This window comes from Alosa alosa, chromosome 21 (genome assembly GCF_017589495.1).
Source record: "Alosa alosa isolate M-15738 ecotype Scorff River chromosome 21, AALO_Geno_1.1, whole genome shotgun sequence".
NCBI lineage: Eukaryota > Metazoa > Chordata > Actinopteri > Clupeiformes > Clupeidae > Alosa > Alosa alosa.
In genome coordinates, this window is record NC_063209.1 from 18,917,948 (window position 1) to 18,934,850 (window position 16,903).

At 42.3% G+C, this 16,903-nt stretch overlaps 1 protein-coding gene across 2 annotated transcripts in view; it reads left to right on the top strand.

Moving 5' to 3' along the window:
- The first annotated feature begins 600 nt into the window (after positions 1-600).
- The window catches only part of sorbs2b (sorbin and SH3 domain containing 2b), a 52,150-nt gene continuing 35,847 nt past the window's right edge, over positions 601-16,903 (top strand). For both annotated transcript variants that reach the window (XM_048230734.1, XM_048230735.1), the window contains exons 1-2: positions 601-1,060; positions 4,711-4,905. The gene's annotated coding sequence lies outside the window, so the exon portion shown is untranslated. The remainder of the gene's footprint in view (positions 1,061-4,710; positions 4,906-16,903) is intronic.

Sequence of the window (16,903 nt, forward strand, 5' to 3'; positions counted from 1 at the left end):
TATTTCCACCTATAGGTCTTTGTCTAATTCCTAGGTGCATAAATATATGGATAGATAATATTGCTGTCATCTTATTAAATTTAAATTAATTATCTAGGCCTAAATAAACAGCTGCATAGAAACTGCACACATAGCCTACATCACATAATAAGTAGGCAATTCATATACAAACAATTGATTTTTGCTGAATGTCCTTGAGTAATAAATGCAGCACAATTCTGTACATACATTAGCCTTTTCATCACATGTTGTTATCTGCTGGCTGCAGTTCTATTCTTTAAAAAAAAAAGACCCATAGGCGAGCTAACCCTTAATAAATTGTTCTTCATCCAATTTACATTCGCTTCTTCATCCATACTCTAACCATTCATGATAAACACGCTGGTGGTTGATAACAAAACCTTAACCCGCAGCTCAGGAAACATTCTGTGTAAATAAATACCACAGGGGGAGGGCTCCTGCGCACGCTATTCATCACCACCTCTGGCACATGATAGGCCATGCCTTTCTGTTGGCTGTTTCCATGACTACTAAAACCAGCGTTGAACCAATGAGGTGGCGTCCATAGCGTTGAAAGAAATACCGATTTCCACCGAGGGACTGGGAGGTGCGGCATGACACCACGTTATTATTTGTTTTACAGCGGCTTCGTTTCATCCTGATCGCGGAAATTTATCGAAGGGATGTTAGGATCTCTAGCTGAAACTCGTGTCGACTGTTTCCAAACGTGCGCGGCAAACCATACAGAGCTCTGATGTGAATCGGACCTGTCTGTAAGGTGGCATTGTGCGGCTGTGCTTCTGTAGCGGACGGATGTGGTTGCATTCCAGCATGAATGGGTTTTGAACTCCGCGCTGGAGCAAGTGCCAGTGCTGGTGCTGCTGCTGCTCAGTTGCACTGCGCGCGATCATAGTCTAGACTAGACTTTACAAAAAGGCAGGTGTAGGTTATGCTACTGCTTTGACTAACCCATATGTCGGATTTTATTACACCAATTTCTCGCGAACAGCCGATATCCCCTTGAAGACCTACTGTATGCCACTTGTGGGATCGCTGACTGGTAAGCTCGTCTATTATAGTCTACAGCAGTAAGAAATGTTGTAACGTAAATTATTCAAAGTGTTGAAGCAAGGGACAAACTCACATGATTACGTGATTTTATGTCGTATTGCCATGTTGGTTTATTTACTCATAATTATTAAACAGTTCACTAGCTCTAGTGTTGTAAATGTGTGTTAGTTTATTTGATCACGTCCTATTGACGCGCAATTGGGTTTGGCCAAGTGAAACCAACTGCGCAAACAGCGAACTGCATCGCGCTCTGGGCTACTTGAATATTGACACAATAGGTGAGGACTGCAGCCGGGCCGGTCATGTTTTGGTAGTGGTTTATAGATTACTACCCACAATCATTGACAATATGTGGCCATATGCGCATCGCGCAATTTTTTGGGAAAGAACGACCCATATTATTATTCCATTCTTTGGTAGACGGCATATTTCTGCGTCTCTATTATTTTCCGTTCCAGGACTATTCTGCACAACTGCATTTAGTTCTGTTGCTGAGAGGTATCATTTAGACACCTGAAGTGTATGGAATTCTAAATGGTCGGTATGTCTAGTGTAGATCTGAAGGCTGTTTGTGAAGTAATGGCATACTGTGGTATACTGATAGGTAGTGTATCATTGCAGTCAGTCTCATTGATGCATCTGTCAGGAGTGAGTTACAGATATGTTTGTGCCCTGGACCCAAGGTCATTTGGGTCATTGAATGCTGATGCAGGGAATCTATAAGCAGGTAAATTATGGCAAGTCTTGTGTAGACCTTTGAACCAAACTGGAGTTTTTTCCCCTCCAAGACCACTATGCTGATGAAGAAGTATTGGTTCTATATGCCAACAATTTTTTTTTAAAAAATGAATGTGAGGTAAACATTACCCTTAGGAAGACTTTAATTCTGTCCTCTGTGCTATTCCTGTGGCCATCTTTGTGTCATTTCATTGTGGCTGAATATGATATCTTGTGTTTGAGTCAAACTGCCATGAGTATGGTGACTCACATACAATACAAATGGAAAGGAATAGTCTCTTTATTCTAAGCTCTCCTTTGAAATGCTTTTGGACTGACATGGACAATTTACCTTTCATTATTTTACCCGTCATTCCCCCACTATATTCCTAGTGGGCTATACGCTTTGTTTAGATAAGTCTAGCATCATCTCACACTATTGCAATGCATAATCTGTTTTTAATCTAACTACACCAACAGCGGTTTTTAAGTCTTTGTTGACATATTTTCCTTAAATCTGTATTGTATAGACAACAGATGGCAAACAGGTTCACGTTCATCTAATGTAATTAAAATAAAACAAATTGCTCCATAACCAGATTGGCTAATGAATTAGTGGAATGCCGTGCTAAGCATTCCTTCCTACCACACAAACTCCCCACAATATTCTCAGGTCTTCCCCTACTGCCGGGGACACCCTCACCTCACCCTCAGCAGAACTGCTTTTAAAATGGGTCTACTCTCGGATACAAAGAGAGTCAATGTGGGCTGGGCGGCCGGGGCGGCTTGTGGGTCCTGGTGAAGGGGCTCTTGACAGATTAAGAGGGGGAACGTGGGGGACAGCGAGGAGATCAAGGTCAGTGGAAATGGAGCAGGAGGGCTCAAACGAGTGGCACAAGGCTTTGAGTGTTGCATGGAGGAATGGGGAGAGGACGTTTCATCTGAATATTTTAATATGAAGTCAATTGTACATTGAGAAGGGAGGATGAATTGAAAAGTTGGCGTAGCGGTTCTTTTGTGAACGCCAGTGAGCCAGTGAGATAGGCCTCTCAAAGTGAATACATCAGTGTAAGGGTTGAAGTTTGAATACTGTACACACTACATACATGCTGTGCAGGATGTATGTCATGGTAAGAGAAAGGAAGCTAGCAGCACAGCGAAGAGGTCATTTCTGCCTTTTCCTCTTTATTTTTAGCAGCAGGGGGAAAATAACAAGACGTCCTGGCCATGTCTGCCAAACCTCACCTCAGGCCCTCCCATTAGGGTTTGTTTTGTCATCGCAGGAAGAGCAGATGCACAACCTTCCTGACGTTTTTTTTTTTTGACATCCAAAATAAGTCAGGGAAATGTTATATGTCATATGTATATGACATTCTGCTATATAGGTAAATCCTTCAGCTATAACCACCATGATAACCATCAAAAATCAGTCAATTCTAGCACATATTGAAAACCCATTAGGAGCAGGCATTTTTTAGGAAGGAAGGTGGGGACTTTCTTTTTCCCTGTCTTGATTACTTCCCCAAAGTATCGTCTTCAAGGGTCATGGTGGCGTAATGGAGCAGCCATCCTTGGCATGAGCCTATGAGTGATGTTAGCTTTAACGGGTGGTGTTCTTTGGCCCGTGTTCGTGCTGACACCTCCAGCCTTGCCACATTCTCTGAACCCCCTCCGTGACACCCGGAGAGCCCCCCACCCCCACCCTCAAAACAGCGCCTCGGGTCACGTGGCACCCACCCACCCACTTGATGTCATCTTCAGGGTTATTTCCTTCCTGTCACGTGTCATCAGAAGCTAAATTGTTTAATTGAACGTGAATCACCTATTTGCTGTTTCAGCAGTTAAGGTGTGAAATAGTATGTAAATGTGTATTCACTGAATTCACACAGTGATACATATAATCCCAAATAATGTCACTGTTTGCAGCAACAATCTTTTGAGTGGTTTGCTCATCGCTGTAACTTTCCTGGAAGTCTTTCTTCCTCTGTCCTAAAGATGGCCCTAGGATGGCCGAGGTGTGTATGAATGGCCTGGGCCTTGACTGGCAAGTTAATTTGTCTTTACAGTGTTGCAGGATGATGTCGGCCTCACTGTCTTCCTCTTCCTAATCTGTGGCTCTTCGGCCGACAGATGATCGCTGTCAACAGTATTGGACTTCAGACGGGAGGTCAAAAAATAGCTCTGTCTTACAAACAGGCATCCTTGAAATCTTTAATTGTAGCAAGTCAAGTAGCAAGTGGCAGCAAAGGATGTTTGTGTGCAAGCACATGAATAGCTCCTTCAAAATAAATCTTGAATGAATATGTATCATGCACCAGCATGTGTTTGGACTGCATGTGATGGAGTGTGTTCAAGGTGTTGAGTCTTGGCCGCTTTGGCCTGGGCTGAAAATGACCAGTGAAACGAGAGAGGTCAGATGTTAATTAAAGTTACCTGCTCAGTGTTACCTACTTACCTTTAAAGGTTTTCTTGTGGCACCTCACCTCACCAGGTGTATGATACCCCCACCCTCAACACACACACACACACACACACACACACACACACACAGTCACACACATAATGAAGCACACACATCCTCACCTCACATAGCTGGAATGCGTGTGTGCCCTCAACAGAGTTGCCCCTGCACAAAGTTAACTCTATATGTTGTCACTTTTTCCCCGGGAGGCTGGCAGGCATGGAGTCACTTTTCCAGCCCCCCCAGTTGACGAGTGTGTGTCTGCATCTGAAAATAGCTCAAAGTGCCCCACAGTGGCTCGCAGGGGCAGGAGGGCGCTCTCTTTCCCTCTCTCTCTCTCCCTCTCTCTCTCTCTCTCTCTCTCCCTCTCTCTCTCTCTCTCTCCCTCTCTCTGTCTCTCGCCCTCTCTCTCTCTCCCTCTCTCTCTCTCTTACTTCCTCCTGTCTCTCTTGCCCCTCCAGAGACCAGAAGCGACAGACCCGAACCTTAATCCTGAAGGACAGTCCAGCGCAGTCCGGCAAGAGCGGAGGGGTGAGAGAGAGAGAGAGGAGCAAGGAAGGTAGAAGGACAAGACCAAGAAGAGGGTTTGCTTTGGTGATTACACCCACAGATGTCTGGCTCCTCCAACGCGTCGCCCAGTGCGATCCTAATGTCTGGTACGGATTTGGGTTCTCTCTGATTTTCATGCTTGCAGGATCTTTGTGTTAAGCCAGTCGCTCTCTGTGATCCCGTCGTAGCATAACTGCTGATCAGTTCATCATTTCACTGTCATGATTATGCAGGCTGTCACTATTAACAAGCTCCAAGGAGTGATGGAAATCATACAGCCTGTTTGGAACCAACAGGCAGAGTTGGAAAACTGACAGAGAGAAAAAATTAGATGTGATGGCAATATATCTTACTCAAACATCATGTTTGTGGTTGCTTTTATGCATTTCATGGCAGCTTGAATCTAGCTTATTTCCAATATTATTGGTATTGGCTGTTTTGCTTGAAAATCTTATTTTGCAAATCAGGTTTTAATGCAATTCCATCATGTGATGGATTGTATAATGTGCATTTAAGACTTGAGGTGCGTGCATGAACTCTACCTAGCAGTGGACTGCAGTAACAAATCACGGCCAAAACTAACCGAGATTGTCCATGTTGTTGTTGTTATTGTTGTTGTTGTTGTTGTTGTTGTACGTTGGAAAAGTTTGTGATTAGGAGATATTGTTGGTTGAGCGCTCACAGCTCTGAGTTTATTTGACCTCTAATGTTGTTTGTGCAGACATACTTGACTGACCACAGAAGGAGCAGCAGCAAGAGTACAGTGGACGCTGCAGCCACTGTGACGGGTTGGTGTGTGGATTGGCAATAACTGTGGTGTCTGTGGTCTGTTGTGAGAGAGAGAGGGAGAGAAAGAGAGAGAGAGAGAGAGAGAGAGAAAGAGAGAAAGAGAGAGGACCAGTGGAGCAGGAACGGCATCCCAGATGATGAAACCTCAGCAGAGGATTACCATAGAAAGTAATGGCTACAAGGTGATGACATAGCCAGTGCTGGAAGGGGATACGCGGTTAGAGAGTTAAGAGCCGAGATGTCTCAGAGGACCAGTGGCGAAGCACAGGACTTATAGACATCTCAGAGGACCAGTGGCGAAGCACAGGTCTTATAGGCCGACTTTAACTCGCTCAATAAAGGGCTTTCCGATTCTGCTTTACAGGAGCTTACACAAAATGTTCTGTGTAGATCTTTATACCTAGGCTGTGCATTATGCTTGTAGATCTTTAGATCTAGGCTATGCATTATGCTTGTAGATCTCTATATCTAGGCTATGCATTATGCTAGTAGATCTTTATATCTTTATATCTAGGCTATGCATTATGCTAGTAGATCTTTATATCTAGGCTATGCATTATGCTAGTAGATCTTTATATCTAGGCTATGCATTATGCTTGTAGATCTTTATATCTAGGCTGTGTATTATGCTTGTAGATCTTTATATCTAGGCTGTGCATTATGCTTGTAGATCTTTATATCTAGGCTGTGCATTATGCTTGTAGATCTTTATATCTCTATGCATTATGTTTGTAGATCTTTATATCTAGGCTGTGTATTATGCTTGTAGATCTTTAGATCTAGGCTGTGCATTATGCTTGTAGATCTTTATATCTAGGCTATGCATTATGCTAGTAGATCTTTATATCTCTATGCATTATGTTTGTAGATCTTTATATCTAGGCTGTGCATTATGCTTGTAGATCTTTATATCTAGGCTATGCATTATGCTAGTAGATCTTTATATCTCTATGCATTATGTTTGTAGATCTTTATATCTAGGCTGTGTATTATGCTTGTAGATCTTTAGATCTAGGCTGTGCATTATGCTTGTAGATCTTTATATCTAGGCTGTGCATTATGCTTGTAGATCTCTATATCTAGGCTGTGCATTATGCTTGTAGAGCTCTATATCTAGGTTGTGCATTATGCTTGTAGATCTTTATATCTACGCTGTGCATTATGCTTGTTGCCAGATGGTTGTTAGGTCTTTTCATTAGTGCTAGAGGGTATCACACACACTGTACTTCTTGCAGTGTCATTATTCACAGGGTATAGGAAATGACACGCAGTGATGGTCACTGAAATATTCAAGTCCATCTATTACGTTATCAATATATAATGCAGCTTAATAAAGAGAGGCTGTGATGAATGTGCTTGTGCTAGGCAGCTCATTGCATTGGATTTCTGCACAGAACATTGCCTCAATGTTATAAGCTATAACCTATAACCGATCAAATCAGGCTGCTCTGTTTTCTGTAAGAAGTGTGCAAGGACTCATTAATATTCTGAAATCGCATCTTTTGGCTCTATTGTGATAGTGGAATATAATGTCCCCATTGATTTAATGCTTGTCACCATATGCTGAGAGTAATTGGAAAGCCATTTTGTTACTTCAGCGTTTTCTTTTTGCCCAATCTGTGTGCTTTAACGGAGGTGATAAAGGAAAGCTCTGCACGGTCACTGCTGGGTCCTTTCACAAGATTATTGCTTTTTAAATAGACAGTCCCCAGTAGGCAAAAAATACTTTTTTTGCGAATTTTCAGTGACACGTCCTTGATAGTTTTATTAGAAAATATCTCATTCATCTTGAGAATTTCTTCATGGTTATCACTTTTTGAAGCAGATTAGAATGCAGTTGAAAACCATGTCAGCAGATAATGATTTAGAATATGCAAATTAGTGTGAAAGCATTTAGGGTTTTATTTTGTACCCCAGAGTATCATGAAAGGAACCACATCGTAGAGCATCTTACATTTGCCCATTTACCTCAATTTTGACACGTATTTCAAGACTAAATGCCAAGACTAAATGTAGGTCTAAGAAGCACACTTAATTATCTCATCAGTTTTGTGTGTGTGTGTGTGTGTGTGTGTGTGTGTGTGTGTGTGTGTGTGTGTGTGTGTGTGAGAGAGAGAGAGAGAGAGAGAGAGAGAGAGAGAGAGAGAGAGAGAATGTGTGTGTGGTGTGAAGCTGGAATTGTATCCCATAACCTTAGTGTGAACCTTCACATAACAATTGACCCGGATGCTCAAGAGATGGCGTTCCATTCATTCCATTCCATTATAGAAGTCAGACGGGCCTTAATTCACGATCGCACGACCACACACCCCTCCACACACTCCCTCACCGGAGGCAGTCAGACTGGCAGCCGCTTGTCCCCCACCGTGTAGGCTAGCATGACTGGAGTATTTTTAACTTTGTACAATAAAGGACAGACTAATCTCTGTTTCCTGTAACTTAACCCATGGTCGTATTTTAGCCCAGCTAAGTGAGAAGATGGTTCTAGAAAAAAAAGTAGCAGAAAGTCACTCTTTCGCAAATTTTTTGGAAGATGAAGGGATAGACTGTATTGTTTGGCTCGGCTCATCAAGTTCACACAGAGATAGAGAAAGGTTTCTGTGTCTAAGGGGTTCACAGGGTTGTTGTGACGTGCTGTTGTGCTGCTCAGTTGTTTTAAGGTAAAAAGCAGGACTAGCCAACGCAACCGTTGCCGTTGCCCCTAGGGATCAATAAAGTATCTATCGATCTATCTATCTATCTATCTATCTATCTATCTATCTATCTATCTATCTATCTATAACAAACATGTTCGCAAAAGGAAGTCTGTGTGTTTTCATCAAGATGTAACTCGTGACTCAGCATTTTAATATATTTTTGGCGCCTTCAAGATTCTAGTCATCATGCCATGGGTATTTTTAAGGACCCTGAGAAACACAAGTCGTGCGGCCCGCAATGCGAATACCGTCTGATTGACGGTCTTATTTCCTATGTCTACTCTAAAGGCCTATGCGTTCGCAACTTATTAGTTTACCACCAACCAGGGAGCTCTCCAAAGGTTAAACACCTAATTAACAGATGGCTCCCTTCAGCCCAGGGGACTGTGTGTGTGTGTGTGTGTGTGTGTGTGTGTGTGTGTGTGTGTGTGTGTGTGTGTGTGTGTGTGTGTGTGTGTGTGTGTGTGAAGGAGGCCGCCAGCATCTGTTTGAGTGGCGAATGTCAATCCATTCAAATATCTGTCAAGATCATACTGAAGAGAAAGTTCCATTCCGTCTTGTTGACGGCTAAGTGGCTAGCCATTGCATTTCCTCTCTAGGGTTTTGCTCTTTCTTGATTGTGTACTTTCTCAGCGTGTGTGGTGGGGTGTGTGTGTGTGTGTGTGTGTGTGTGTGTGTGTGTGTGTGTGTGTGTGTGATCGGATCGTATGTGTTTGTGTGTGTGTGTGTGTGTGTGTGTGTGTGGTGTGAGTGTGTGTATGTGTGTGTGTGTGTGTTTGTGTGTGTTTGTTTGTGTGTGTGTCTGTGTGTGTGTGTGTGTGTGTGTGTGTGTGTGTGTGTGTGTGTGTGTGTGTGTGCAGGGTTGTGCAAAATTTGAATTGCAATTCTGCTTCCTGTTTGCTACCTCAATTGAAATGCAAGTGAAATTCAAGAATTGAATTGGAATTTAAGAGCCAATTTCAATTCAATTCTGGAATTTTGCACAAGCCTGGTATGTGTGTGTATGTGGGTCGGTCAGGGAGTGGCTGCCCTTGGTGTCTTGTAGAGGGCCACACAGAGAGAGTATCATTGGCTGTGACTTTTTGCAAGGACCCTGAGAAAGCCCCCTTCTGTTCTCTTGGGAATCAGGGCCTTTATGTTTCTACGTCTGAAACTTTCAACTTTCACATACAGTATGCCATCTTGATTGTGAGGTGATTGTGAATTGTGAAACAGCACGTTCATGTTGCTCATAGCTCCTTAAGAAAGCTTCTTTACACATTTGCATGAAGCTATGACAATCAAGGTTAGTTCATGAAACACAGATACCCAGGCCATTTGGAACAAGTGAACTTAGCCCGTTCCTGTACGGTTCATTATCTTTCATGGTGTTCTTTACAATATCCACTGTGTGCTGTAGAACCAAAGGGGAAGACTATAAGGTGGAGGATTTTTCATACCACCTATCTATATAAAGTCTATATGCAGGCATTCAGTGGTGCGTCTGTTCACTGTCTTCTGAGCAAATAGCCACAGATGATATATATCTGTACAACGGAGAAGACCAAAGATGGAACTAGGCCTCTTACGGTGCCTTTGGGACAGGAAATCATAACATTAGAAAAGCCCTCTCGAAAGCTGGGCGCTCAGCAGATAAATCATCGCGGCACTTGTTTAAAACACAAGTGTAATGGTATGCCGTGTGTAGCTGAGAGAAAGGCTCTCCAGATAGTCCGCTGGTGGTCTGTTTATCTTTCGCCGACAGGCCTGTCTGAGTCGGTGCACTCGCGGACACAGGGATCAGATGCGCCCTGCTTCAGTTGCGCTGCTGTGTACTTCCTGCCACAGCTGAGTCGCTAGAATGCTATTCTGTTTTCACTTCAAAGTCCAGCATGATTAAGACTGAGAACGAAGGCGATGCAAAGGGTATTGAACTGCGTCTGCTGGCGTAAACAGTTTTAAACATTTTTGTGATTGTTTGTTTGAGTGTGTGCGAGTGTGTGTGATTATTGAATCTTATCTCAAGCGATTCCGTCCAAAAATAATAAATCCTATCCGCATTGAGCCAGTGTCAGCCTTGTTGTCTGTGAATTGCTAGCCCATCCTTTATCTGTGTGTGTGTGTGTGTGTGTGTGTGTGTGTGCGTGTGTGTGCGTGTGTGTGCGTGTGTGTGCGTGTGTGTGTGTGTGTGTGTGTGCGTGTGCGTGTGCGTGTGCGTGTGCGTGTGTGTATCCACTTGCCACTGGGCCCATGCGGCAGAGAGAGGCCAAAGCACTTGATCTCCAGCTGTTTAAATGTGAAGTGATTGAGACCATGCCAGTGGAGTGGCCGGTGTGGGGGTGGGGTGGAGGGGGTACAGGGGGTGGCTCTCAGTGGCACCTGCTGATGTGGGCAGCTGGGCAGTGTGCTTTGTGCAAGCCAACAGACAGGCCGGCAGGCAGGCTTTGGCAGGTGTCATCAAAGTGCCCTCTCATCAGCACTCAGCTGGCCTATTCCCCTCTCTCCTTATCTCCCACTCTCACTCTCTCTATCTCTTTCTCTCACTCTCTCTCTTTTTCTCTCTCTCTCTACCTCTCTCTCCTCCTCCCCCTCTCTCTCTCTTTTTCTCTCTCTTTTTCTCTCACTCTCATTCTCTCTCTCTGTCTTTTTTCTCTCACTCCCTCTCTCCTTCTATCTCTCTTCTCCCACTCTCACTGGGATTCTTGGCATGGTGCTGTGTTAGCTTTTATAGTAGGATTGAGTGGTGCCCTTTCTTTCTTTGCTTCTAAGTAGTGTTAATTTCGTCAGACGAGACGAGAGGAAATATGTTCGTCAACGACCTTTTTTTTCATGACTAAGACGAGACGATGACGAGACGGCAGTATTGTCCTGAAACACTGACTAAGACTATCTTAAGATGCATTATTGTTGACTCTAAAAAAGATCTAAACTAAAATGTTTTGCATGAAATAAAAACTAAGATAAAATCTCTCTTCATTTTCATCTACAAAATGAGAAGACAGAATATCTAGCTGTTACGTTTTCAAAATATTCCGAATGAGTTCATACGCAACAGCTTTCCTGTAGGCTAGTCTACCTGCTGTTGCTGCAACCCTGTGGCTGCAACACGAAACTACATGGAACAAGAACACTGGAGATTTCTGCCAGAGTTAGCAAACTAACTACCTAAGCTTTATGCCACAATGCTACATACCCAGAAGTTGAAGCTTCTCTCATACAAATTAACATCCACCAGAATGTCCATACGAAAATGTTCATCATGTAATGTCAACTATTTAACTAGTTAGACTGATGATGCAAAGTTTGCTAGCAAGTAAGCTAATATGGAAAGTTCAGCTAGCAAGTTAGCTATGGCTAAGATGGAGAGTCTGTTTGGGGAATGTGTTGTGTTTGACATATAAGCCATCTAGCGGCGGAGTAAAACATTAATACTTTGGTCTCACGACAGTGTTTTTCACACTTTTTCAGTTTCAGGACCACTTAACTAACCCTAGCTAAAAAAAAAAAGATTAGACCTACTTCAACAGTAGCCTATAATTAGTCTACACTATAGGCCTACTCACTGAACCACCTTGCTTATTGTCTTTGCACTTTGCTTATTGTGTGGATTCATACTGTATGATTTAAACTGGCATATCTTACATAGACAGTGTTGCAGAACTGTTTTACATACAAGTTGGTTCAATATTGCAAACAACTCATCTATATTATATTTTACCACGCCTGCTCGCGGACCACTTGGGATAGCTTTGCAGACCACCAGTGATTCCCGGACCACACTTTGAGAAACACTGGTCTACTTAATATGACAGTCAAATCTTTTACTGTCTATTGTCAAATCCCAGCCGAGCTATAACTGTAGCTCGACTTACCTGTGCATGTAAACATACTGACTGACAAAAAATCAGAATGAGTAATTATAACAGACGAAGTAGCCCTGTGGGCACACAATATTGTTGGAAAATTGAGATGTGTGAAACACTATTTGACTTAAATGGTAATCAGAAATAATTTGTTATAAAAAAAAGACTAAAATGTGTTGACTAAAACTGACTAAGACTAAGATACCTTTAGTTTTCTTTTGACTAAAACTAGACTAAAATGACGAGACTTTTAGTCGACTAAAACTTGACTAACAAAAATGATATTTGAATGACTAAATATGACAAAGACTAAAAAGGACATTTCGTCACAAGACTAAGACTAAGACTAAATTAAAAATAGGTGACAAAATTAACACTACTTCTAAGTTTTATCATTATGGTGTTAACCATTCATGTACCATTGTCAGCATTTGAATCCTCTCAGGTAGTTCATAGATTAGAGTGTTGGCCCCATAAACTATCATCTTTAGATTACTAAGGATAATTATTAGCTATTACATAAAATGAAATGTCATATGTTTATACCTCATTGATGACTGTATTCATGGACAGCTACCTCACTGTTGATAGAAAGGTTTGTTTTGTATGTAACAAAATGTAGTTTTGTTTTATGAGATTATAAAAATGATCTATGATCTACATACTGTATGTAATGCAAGTTGGACAACAGCTGGACAAACAACACTCCCAGATTCCATTCTTCACTTTGTTAGTTGATTTACAGTAAATGACTAAAGATTGATATAGACAAAATAGAACATTTCGTTACATACATTTATGCATAATATACATAAATTTAACAAGCTGGGACTTGGAGAGTAGCTTGATATGTACCATTTTGTTGAAGGATTCCTCATTCTGGATTGGTCCATTCAGATTAGTTGCCAATGACTCTACTTGTCTTCAGCTGCAGCAGAGTTCCCCTCTCTCACCAGATTAATCTCAATTAGGTTTGTCCACCTCACTGGGCCCCTGTCCAGCCTGCCCACTGCGATGCTGCGCTGATCGATTGGAGTAACACTCACAGTATGCACCAGGGGGGAGAGGAATCACTCTGGTCCAGGATTTAGCTAAATCAGATTTTCTCTCAAAGGCACTGAGAGGCCAATAACATTATTATTTACCTCCCTCCTCCTGTTTATGCTGTTTTTTTTTTTTTTTTTTTTGGGGGGGGGCATTTTCTGTTTGGCCAATAAGAATGGGCCTGTGGTGTGATAGGCTACCTGTGAAACGCACACCTGCATTAGACTCAGACGGTCTTAATCAGATTGCAAGAACTAATACATAAGCTGATTATGTATGTCTGATGTAGATGATGTATTGAAATTGGCAGGTCTTAAATGTATTAAAGGATCACTTTCATGGATCGGTGGAGGGGATCGTCTGCTCGGTGACAGTGTGGTAGTTGTGTAATAGAGGCCCGTAGTTGCATACATGGGAATAGTATACTGGATCATTTGTTCATCCCCCATGTGTGTTATGATTTTAATATTTTAATGCTGAAGTCAGGTCTGTCACCCTAATATAGCCTTAATGCACAGTGGAAGAAAGAAATTACTTTAGCTGTGTCTAAATGGCTTTAGCCACTATAGCATTGCAGCTTATAGCTTTAGCACAACATGAGCATTATGTGTTTAGCATGAGGGGACATAGCGACTCTACATATTAGCTAAGTTGTTTATTTCTGTCTTGCTTATTTGTCCTCAGACATTCTAGTGTTTTTTAAAGATGAAATGGTTATCTGAAGAACACATGGGAGCCATTTAACCAATTATGTTGAAACACTTGAAACAGAAGGGAAAAAAGCCAGATGATGTCACACATCAGTTGGTCCCACAGGGCTGCGAGAGAACAGATAAACTTCACAGGTCAGACTTAATGTGATTGGGATCTCAAATTCGCTTTTTAGAGGTGGCACAGGGCTGGTTTTGCCCCTCGTAATTCCCACACACATAAAAGAGTCTGCCCTGGAGTCAGGAGAACAACGGGAACTATTCAAAATCCTCGGACCTTCTGAAAAGACAGGGCAGTTTTAGGAATTTCAGTTTTTTAATTTAATGAAGATACTTAGGATACATATACAGTACGGTAAGATTTGTCTTAAATGTAAATCAGTAAGGAAATGTTTTAAAAGTATCTTGGCAACTCAGAGTGAAATTGCTCTAGTTAGATTATCCATTGGTTATCTGCATGACACCATCAGTTAAACAATGTTCCTGTTATAAACATTTATATAACTTTTATTTATTATTTTCCTAATACCTTTCCATGGACAAAAAAAGCCACAAGTCCTATGTTGTGTCATGTCAATCATGAGCACGTCAGCAGTGTGTGTGGGCTTTGATGACAGCTTGTACATTGATTTTGTTCAGGCAATTTTCAGGATAATTAGCTTTAGTCAGGGTTGCGTAGCATCGCAAAGAGAAACCAGAGGTCACTTTTTCCATTTGGTGTCAGGATGACCTTATCTTGTTAAATGTTCAGAGCTTCTTGTGAGATAGGACAGGAAGCATGATTCACTCAGCTCTTAAGATAGGGTCCAGTCTTTATGTCTCTGTTCCATTTGGGCTTTGTATTGCATTATATTTCATTATTCATAAAGAACTGCTTTGGTAACTTACAGGAAGTGACGTTTGACCTTATTGTCCTTGTCTCTATAGCAGATTTCACCTTATGTATTTTTTCCTTTTTAAACATCAGTATTTTGAGAAAGATTTGTCTGCTCCAGTTCCATGGGTTAGAACTGAGATGAATGTTAACAAAGTGGTTCTCACATCAGTACGTATTTTAAGGGCATTGTGGACTCACTTCAGATGCTGTCAATCAGTTCTCTTCAGCACTCAGTCAAATCTTTCACACTGTAATATTTCAAAGACACTAGAAACTACAAATCAATTAGGAGAGATCTTATTTCACTTCAGTGAAACAGTGGTCAACCAGGCAGATCTACTGTATTTGAGAGGACATTGAAAACAGTTGAGCATTATGGTAGCTGCATGTGGTGGAATAATGGGAAGCACATCACCATTTCTCTGTTCAGGAGAGTACATGGTTTTGTGTCCCCCTGCTGATATCTTTAAATCAAGCCATTCGTCGACGGGACACCTTCTTGGAACATGAAGTCCCTGTCCCATCTCCAAGGAGGTAGCCATGCGACGGCATGGCATGTCTCTCTCTGGGTCCTCGTGCCAAGAGAGGAGATCTTACCCTGGGCAGCGCGAAGCGAGATGGTGACTGCGCCGGCCAGGCCAATCCAGAGCGGCCAAAAACAGACCATAAACAACCTGTCAACATGGAACAACAGTCTCTAAGGAGACCATGGGCGCAAACGTGTCCACTCCCACGTCCTGCCCAGCAGATGCTGGCAGACTAGTAGTAACTATGTTTATTTATTAATTCACTATTTATTTATAATCTTATTTATTTCATTTCATTTTATTTCATTTTATGTTTAAGCCCTTGTTTTTTTTCTCCTCAGCCATTAATTGCTAGAATTAGGAAGGAGAAAAATTAAAGCAATAATTTATCTCTATATGAACAAGTGATAGAGTAGGAATTTTGCAGGCGGTTGTTTTGCAGCTGCATTTTAAACAAACTTTCATCTCACTGCTCCCCTGTAGAGCACCCCATGCAAATGAGACATAACAAAAGACAGCGAATAACAAATAACCCCATTTTAAACACATCCCGCAAAATTAAGAGCCACTTCGCCTTCTCCACAACAACAACAACAACAACAGCCCATGTGGGAGTTTGCCTGATGGGGGATTTCCCTTAATTGCTGTTTTCTGGATTGAGAGCGCTGGCATCTGGGGTGAGAGGCACACACTGACCACACACGCTCGCAGGCACACACTCACGCACGCACACACACTCCACCCCACCTGCTCGCTAGTCATACTTAGGCCTCGCCGGGCAGGCTGGGCATTGGTGTGTGTGTGTGTGTGTGTGTGTCTCTGTATGTGTGTGAGTGTGTCTCTGTATGTGTGTGTGTGTGTGTGTTGTGTTATGGCTTCTCAGGCTGGTGTCCAGCTCGTCATTCTCCAGCTGTTCTGACGCCGTCTGTCTGCCCCCCAGAAACCCAATATCATAATCTGTCCTTCATTTAATGCTGACAGGCCATTACAACCTGTGATTTACCCACCCCATTTGTGTTACTGAGAAATGTGTCCCCAATGTTGCCCACAATTTATGGGCCCAGGCGTGTTAAGATTTATTTTGGGGATGACCTCAGAAGTCCAACTTTTATTGGTTGGGGGGATCCAGTGAGAAGAGATTCACTTTTACTTCGAAGACCTATTATACGAGTTGGGTAGGAGTACGGGTGTTATTTCAGGCATGGATGCAAGTGTGTACGCCACTGTGTGTGTGGTGGTGGTGGTGGTGGTGGGTGTGAGTGTTTGCATACTGTGATATCACTACTCAAGTGCGATATCAATAGGTTTACTCCATGTATATAATAGTCCATCTCAGAATACTCTCATTGGCCCCAGCTGAAGTTCATAAATGGTAAGCCATGATGTCATAAGCCTATGCCTGAAGCGTATACAAACATCCCTAAGAAAGGAGAGGTCAGTATAACGTCAGACTAATGTTGATGGTGTATTATTAGGACAGAAGCTGTAGTGGGAAGCCCCTACCTCCGTGTCCGGGTGGCTGTGTCCCATTGCAGTATGTAGGACACATGGGAAGAGCATGGCAGCAGTTTTTTTTTTTTTTTACGTGATCTTGTATGTGCATGCCAAGAACGACACGTG